Genomic DNA, 7,868 nt, shown 5'->3' with positions numbered 1-7,868 from the left:
TGCGCGCCGCAACGGGAGAGGCCACAACACTGAGAGGCCCGCGTACCGCAAAAAAAAAAAAAAAAAAAAAAAAGGACAACCAAGCCTTGAAGAAAAGTAAAGGAAAAAAGGAAGGAGAGTTGACTCAAAGGGATGGAAAATTTAGTCCATGAGTTCCCATTAAGAGTGGCGAATTTTCAATCCCGGCTCTTCTATTTACCAGCTATTTGAATGATATTACTAACCTCTGGACCTCAAGTGTCAATTTCATTATCTTTCAAATGGGGATAAAAATACGTGATTCACAGGCTTTTGTAGGAAGTAAATGAGATCATTTAAGTGACTTGCTTGGTGCCTTGCACATCTCAAGGAGTCAACAAATGTCAGAAACGGTTCTAAAATAAAAATTTTAAAAAAACAACAAAAGTCAGAGGTACGTCTATTATTCCACGTAAAGCTGAGAAAATTGAGGGAAATGTAATTATAGCCTTCCTAGAATATGAAGGGTTTTGAAAGAAAAAGATGATAACTGTTTTCCATGTTCACAGAAGAGATCACCCCTGCCGTATTGGAAGTTGGAATCCATTTCAGAGAGTTGGAAGCTGGTGGAAGCTAGTGGGGCAGGAGGGGGAGGTCATAAAAAGAGGAAAGATTTGTTATCTCTTTGGACCTATTTTGAAACTGGGGAAAGACTCCTTCTCGAACTAAGATGATAGGATTCTGTAAATATATAAGCTGGTATTTGCCAATAAAAACTTCCTCCTGTGTGGCCCTTTTTATCCAATAATGATTTCCTGCTCTACTCTGGCTGCCAAATGTATCAAAATGTAATCAGTATATTCCTAAGTCAAATTGCAAGCTTTAGAGATAATGGCTAATGCTCTGATCATTTGCAATAGAATTTTAAAGCCAGCTAATGTTTAAGGTTTCTTGGGGTTTCCAACTCAGCTGTAGTTTTGTTTTAACCTTTTCCCCTTTCAACACCTCAGAAATGATCAGCAAGATTCCTCTTTGCCAAGAACCATCTTTTCTCATTAGAGTTATTCTTAGTTTCATCTGGAGTCAAAGTCAAATTTTATAATCCTCAGCTTCCGAGATAGCAACCCAATCCTCTCCTGCCTGCAACTGAACATCTTTTCCCACCAGGAAAACCTATTTACCTCTCTTCAACCCCACACCAAGAGTGCCAGCTGCCCAGAGACTGCGAAGTGGAGACAGGTTAGACTGGCAGAGTGTGACCTGGTGAGGCAAGGGAGGATACAGCATCAGGCTCAGTGGGCATTGACCTCCCAATGCTCGGTTCCCCTTGTAACTAATTTGCCCGTGATCTAAACCTTCCCTCTTTGAACTCCCAGGTCCCTAAACCTGTTTGGCATCCTGATGGTGGCCTCTGGGTCTGCCCCTCTTCTTACTTCCTGCTTTTCTTAACCCAGATCCTAACTTGTGGCTCTCTGTTAGTGATTGCAATCCCCGACACTCACATCTTGACGGCTCCCTAGCCTTTCAGATCCTGGAGCTTGCCGTGGCTATGAAGGAGGATTCCAAGCCAGCATTTTCCAAGTGTTTTCTGCACTGTGCCAGGGTGGGGACATGCTCCTTAGACTAAATTCTCCCGCAGATTCACAATGTGCAGTAAGTAGCACAATAGAGGTTCTAAGATGTCCTGCAGGAATAAAGGGGGTGGGGGAAATGACCTGTTTTAACTTTGTTTAACCCAGCATTTTCCTATCTAGACTCGACAGCTATTCTTTCATCAAAATGCCTACCTCTCCCATTTTAATCTCCTAAGCCTACATAGCGATATAGGATTCATACTGGGTTCAAACCTTGGCTCCAGCACATTCTAAGTCTGTGACTCTGGGCAAGTTCCCTAGCCCCTCTCAGCCACAGTTTCCATATCAGGAAATCAGTGCTAACATGAGTTAATATTAGTATCACCTTGGGTTTTTGTGAGAATGAGATGCATTCCCAGCACATGCTAAGCTCTCATTAAAAGCTCTATTTTTAATTAATTCTTTCTAAATAATGCCCACCCCGTTACTATATTTGATTCCAGCTAGCCTCCCAGCTTTAAGTCTCTTTCCTGCTCCAGTGATTCCTGCAGGCTGTTGCCAAAGAATTATTCTAAAGTACTGCTTTTATCAGTTCCCTGTGTTCTGAAGTCTTTTATTTTTTATTTTTTTAGGTGAATTAAATTACTTCCAAACTCCTCTGCCTGCCCTTGAAAGTCCCCCATGCCCTGGGAGCTTCCCTCCCCGCTGCTTGCCACCAAAGCCCTGGGTTCCCTGGGAAAAGTGCAGCGTCTCCTCTATCTGCCCTGTCTCCTAACACAGGCACCTGCTGTCCATACACATATTACATACACTGCTTCTGTGATACTGGTTCTTGGGAAAACACACTCCTTTAAATTCACCTCTTGGTAAATCTTCCCTGAACTACACTGGTCCATATTGATGGCTCCCTTCGCTCTACTTCCTGTGGTCTGCTCCACACAATTTAGCCTTTAATTATATGCTGTCTTCGATGGTCCACAAATTGTTTCCTGCTTCTTAGTTTCATCTTCTCAAACAGGTTGTAAACAACTTGAGGGCAGGGACCACATCGTACACTTCTCTTCTTAATAACCCCAGACATGCACAAGAGTTAGGACCTCATTCATCTTTGCCAAGTCACTGAAGTTAGCCTAACCAGACTGCCAAGGAGGAATCACGGGACTCGTCCATAATTGGTACACACAACCTGAAAGAACTTCAGGTAATCCACCCTTGCTACATTTATATTTTCGTTGAACGGAATTTACCTGCTGTCTAAATATCGCCATGCTTTACCAAATGCTCAAAGTATAGATGTAGGAGTTGAGATTCCAAATTCCAAATCCCCTGTGACTTGTTTATAAATAGTGATGAGGGATGAGGAGTCAGACTCCGCTCTCTTTGGGAGCTGCTTTTCTGTCTTGGGAAGTTTATGCAAATGATGCAGGAGTTGGTGGGAGACAATTACTCTCTGGTGAAAACCCAGACGGCTTGTTACCATCTGTTTCTTCAAGGAGAGGCAGCCACCACACAGTAACCCTCTGTAAAGTTACAATCCCAGAGGTAAAGTACTTTGGGATCCTCGGATGAAAGGAAGCCTGCAGGTCCAAGACACTATTATTATTGTCATAAATAATGGTGCTTTGTATTTTATCAAAGGAGCTCAGAGTGGCTTGCAAACATTAACTAATTGATCCAAGGGAAAAAAAAACAAACCTGTGAAAGAGGTAGAAGGGAAATATTATTATCCCCATTATGCAGCCAGAGAGACTGAGACACCGTCTAAATTCGTTGACTTATCCAAAGTCACATGCAGAGCAGAACCCAGGTCTCCTGACATCCAGTTTGAACAGCCCACACTGCTTCTCATGATGTATTACAAAAATTTTAAAGTACGATTTATGATATAAAAATAAACCTTGGGAAAGTAAATGACATCTAACCTTTCAATAACCATCATGTAATAAAACAGCAGACGTGGGAAAAACATCTTGAAGGAAAGATGTGTGGGTAGAACACTTTAATAAATACATGGCTTTAATCAAAACTTTCCAAAGGGAGCCAGCGCTCTTTACGGAATCTGATATTTAATCACTGCTGTTCTAATGGTTTAAAACAAAGAGGTATAATCCACCAAGTTTTAAACAGAAACTAGTCTAACAAGTTCTATACTTTATTTTGAACGCTATTTCCTTATTTTTTCAGTGTTCTCAAGAAGGTTTTCAACATTTATCAATGTGATGCAAATGTCACATGGAAGATATAAATACTACTCTTCAGATACCTCACATTCTTCCTGATTCAAAGTCATAGTTTAATATTAATGCGATTCAGGAAATTGACAAGGCACAGTGTCTCCAAGGAAACGCGTGGAGGAGGGAGAGGGAGATTTGAACCTGTGATTTGTTTAATAATGAGACACTCTGCTGTTTTGCCACTCTCCACGTCACCCGTGACTATGCCACTAGATAAAATGCTCACAGTGTCCTAGAGCAGAGACCCCCATCACAGAGCCAGCAAATCCTGACCAGATGACGCCAGGCCAGTTTCCACTTCAGAAACTCCGTGTCACCAATCTTCATATTCCTTTGGTAATTTTTTATTTCAAAATTGCCCTTCATATAATTGTACGTAGCATTGTATTTCCTAGTGTCTGCCCTCATAAAATTGGTATAAAATGGTACAGTAATCCAACTAATTCTATATCCACCATTAGAAATTTAGGTCACTTTTTTGGAGGTTGAGGCATCACACAACAGAATTTTCTAGCAACATCGTTCACCTTCCATTCAAGAAGAAATATTCAGTCTTTTATTTTGACTCACCCATTGTGCTCATACTTAGGCCTTTCTCTGGTGCTCTCACCAGCACAATGCCTGTGTCCTCAGGAAGAGATATTATAAGGAGACAAAATGACAGCCAGTATGATTGAGAAGCCGTACCGTTCACCAAAGAAAGACTAGATTAAAGATGAATACCTACAAACTTGAACCTCATTACTACCTATCAGATAGCCAAGAGCAATTGACCTGACTCCGTTGTGCTTACGTTTCCGTTTAAAGAAGAATCAAAACAATACTTCACCAATAGCAAAAAAATGTTAGGCATTTGTGATCCTCACTTATTTTAAGTGCCTGAAAGCCTCTACAAAATGAAGCCTTTATGCAATGACTAAACAAAACAGAAAGAATAATCCTTTTTTTAAAAAAAGAAAAATAATTCAGATGATTAGTATCAACAGATACTTCACCACCGCTTGACAAGTCATCGCTTGACAATTTTCCTCATAGCGCACCTTCTCCAGCCAAACACTAGAAAAACCATTTATTTCCGAATGTTTTCAGCCTACCAACATCTCATACATTTAAATCTATAAAAGGGACTGACAGCATCTACTGCTTAAAAGAATTAAATTTTTTCAAATAATAACATTCCACTTTGAAAATAAAATTGTTGTTACCATGGGCTTATCTGTGCTAATTCCCACTCCTCCCTGATTAAAAAAAAAAAAAAAAAAGGAACCTATCAGTATTTAAGCATTTCTTCAAACCAAGCAACCTGTTGAACAACTTCTTAATGTGCCTATCAATCATCTGGTGATAAGAAGAGTTTGCATTCATAATAGCTAGTTGCTAAAATAAATATGAGTTACTATACCTAATTCAATCAACAATGGGACCTCAGAGGTCAGCAAAGAAATAATCAAACAATAAGTATGAATAGGTTGTAATTTTTCTGATTAACAAATGTTCTCCTTGTCATATGATGTTAAGAGCTGCTCAAAGCACTCAGGTAAATTTAGAATGTATGTATTTACTTTGGAGGGGTCTGTGTGCACTCTCCCAGTCAGAAACCCATGAGCCTATAAGTTTTGCAAACATCAAGTTTTGCTTTCAGAAAACATTTCTCTGTATGGAATTTATGTTTAACAGGTTCCAGGGCCACAATTCATTGAATCTAACAGAGATCAAATAAAATGTGAATGCTGCTTTACCTTAAATACATTCGTACTCAACCCATCCAAGATTATCTTATAAAGCAGCTGATGTAGTTTGGGAGAGAATAGATACACGTATATGTATGGCTGAGTCGCTATGCTGTGCACCTGAAACTATCACAACATTGATAATCAGCTATACCCCAATATAAAATAAAAAGTTAAGGGCTTCCTTGGTGGCGCAGCGGTTGCGCGTCCGCCTGCCGATGCAGGGGAACCGGGTTCGCGCCCCGGTCTGGGAGGATCCCACATGCCGCGGAGCGGCCGGGCCCGTGAGCCACGGCCGCTCAGCCTGCGCGTCCGGAGCCTGTGCTCCGCGACGGGAGAGGCCGCAACAGTGAGAGGCCCGCGTACCACACACACAAAAAAAGTTAAAAAAAAAAAAGCAGTCGATGTAATAAAACTCGATAATTCCATCTTCTTTTCCTAATTAGGATTATATTTTCCATGCAGGGAAAGGGAGAGATTTGGGTCCTGAGCCAGCCATTCCTGCAGCTGCCCTCCCAAATAACCAATGTCAATTAGAGAGTGAAAGGGTCACAGTGAAAATCTCATCATCCACTGCTCTTATCACAACTTATAATATGACCAAAATGTCAGATCTAGGTTTCTGTTGCTTCTGATTCCTCATCTCCACTCCTTCCTTCTCAATCATTTTGAGGGGGATGGCAGCAGTAGCAAATAGAGTTCAGGTGCAAAATTAAACAGTTAGGCTAAAAATCTTGGAAGGGGGGGAGCGCAATGGCTTTTTAATAAAAGCAAAACATTGGGGAGGCAGACGAGAATGCAAATGAAAAGTTATCATCAGGTGAGAATAATCTCTTCCTCTAGTTTAGTAGACACATGACTCCATTGCTACTTTTTAAACTGCTGGTTTGTTTAGTTTTTTTTTTTTCATAATAATAGATTTTTTTTTTTTTTTTTTTTTTTTTTTTGTGCTACGCGGGCCTCTCACTGTTGCGGCCTCTCCCGTTGAGGAGCACAGGCTCCAGACGCAAAGGCTCAGCGGCCATGGCTCACGGGCCCAGCCGCTCCGCGGCATGTGGGATCTTCCCGGACCGGGGCACGAACCCGCGTCCCCTGCATCGGCAGGCAGATTCTCAACCACTGCGCCACCAGGGAAGCCCCATAATAATAGATTTTGAGGACTGAATAAAGAGGAAAAAAATCAACGGGATGAGTGGATTGGACAAGTGATTGATTTCATATATTGGTGCTTGAGGCGTCATTATTGGTTCCTGTAGAGAAATCCAGAGGCACAGAGAACCTCATCTCTCAGCGTCACCAGCTCATTTCAAGCATCTAAGAGTGGTGGGGATTAGGGTCTTAGAAACAGAGAGAACTGAAAAACCTGTCACGTGGCATTTATAAAGGAAGCAACTGACACAAAATGACTGTTAAATGTCTAGCTATGAAAGCATAAATGTCATTAGACAGAGTCTTCTCTGGAAACTAGATTTTAATAGGTTTTTGATTGTCACTTTTCTTTTATTTCTTCATTACTCACACCTTGGAGGGATTCGCTTTCAAAAGGATTTGCTTAAACTTCCCCCTCAAAATCCAATTTGCAAATACACCTGCAATTGAATTTTCAATATGTACGGTCATAGGTGCTCTCCTTTGTATGCAAAACAGTCCCAGCTCACAAGTCTGCCCATGGCAACCAGGCCACACTGCAGAGTCCAGGTGACTGATTCCTGCAACACAGAAAGGGGTAGAAAAATTGAGGCCATTATTCAGCTCCTCAGGCTGAAAGTCCACTTGGAGTGAACACTGAATTCTAGACCGACCTTCCAATAATCTAAGTATTGGAACTGAGCTCTGAATAAGCAGATTGAATTTAGATCTCAATTTTATTGGAAGAAATCTGTCCAGAAAGTGCAGGTACTTTCCTGATCCTTAGAAAAAAATATTATGGGTGTAAATGACTATAGACTATGGAATCTACATTTTGTTTATTCTGTTTCACAACAGATCAAAATTATGAACTCTGAGTCTATGCATATCTACTCAAGGTTTTCATCAATAAACAAATATTTTCTGAATGCCTAGTGGGTGCTTGTCTTGCAGCAGGAGCAGAAAGAAATAAAAAGGAAACACTGACTTCCGTGGAGAGGCCTGAAATTATAAGATACCTATTAATAACTAAATCTGTGTAACACAGATTCAACCTAGTTGTTAAAAATGAAAAGCTACGGGCTTCCCTGGTGGCACAGTGGTTGAGAGTCCGCCTGCCGATGCAGGGGACATCGGTTCGTGCCCCGGGGGAAGATCCCACATGCCGCGGAGCGGCTGGGCCCGTGAGCCATGGCCGCTGAGCCTGTGCTCCGCAAAGGGAGAGGCCACAACAGTGAGAGGCC

At 41.4% G+C, this 7,868-nt stretch overlaps 1 long non-coding RNA gene across 1 annotated transcript in view; it reads right to left on the bottom strand.

Annotated features, from left to right (window-relative positions):
- Nucleotides 1-6,709: 6,709 nt before the first annotated feature.
- LOC112064789 (uncharacterized) overlaps nt 6,710-7,868 on the bottom strand; it is a 3,833-nt gene continuing 2,674 nt past the window's right edge. The window contains exon 4 of the long non-coding RNA XR_002891660.2: nt 6,710-7,205. This is a non-coding gene — a long non-coding RNA (uncharacterized lncRNA). The remainder of the gene's footprint in view (nt 7,206-7,868) is intronic.

This window comes from Physeter macrocephalus, chromosome 13 (genome assembly GCF_002837175.3).
Source record: "Physeter macrocephalus isolate SW-GA chromosome 13, ASM283717v5, whole genome shotgun sequence".
NCBI classification, from domain to species: domain Eukaryota; kingdom Metazoa; phylum Chordata; class Mammalia; order Artiodactyla; family Physeteridae; genus Physeter; species Physeter macrocephalus.
The sequence above is the reverse complement of the archived record's forward strand: the minus strand, read 5'-3'. Positions and strand labels throughout refer to the sequence as shown.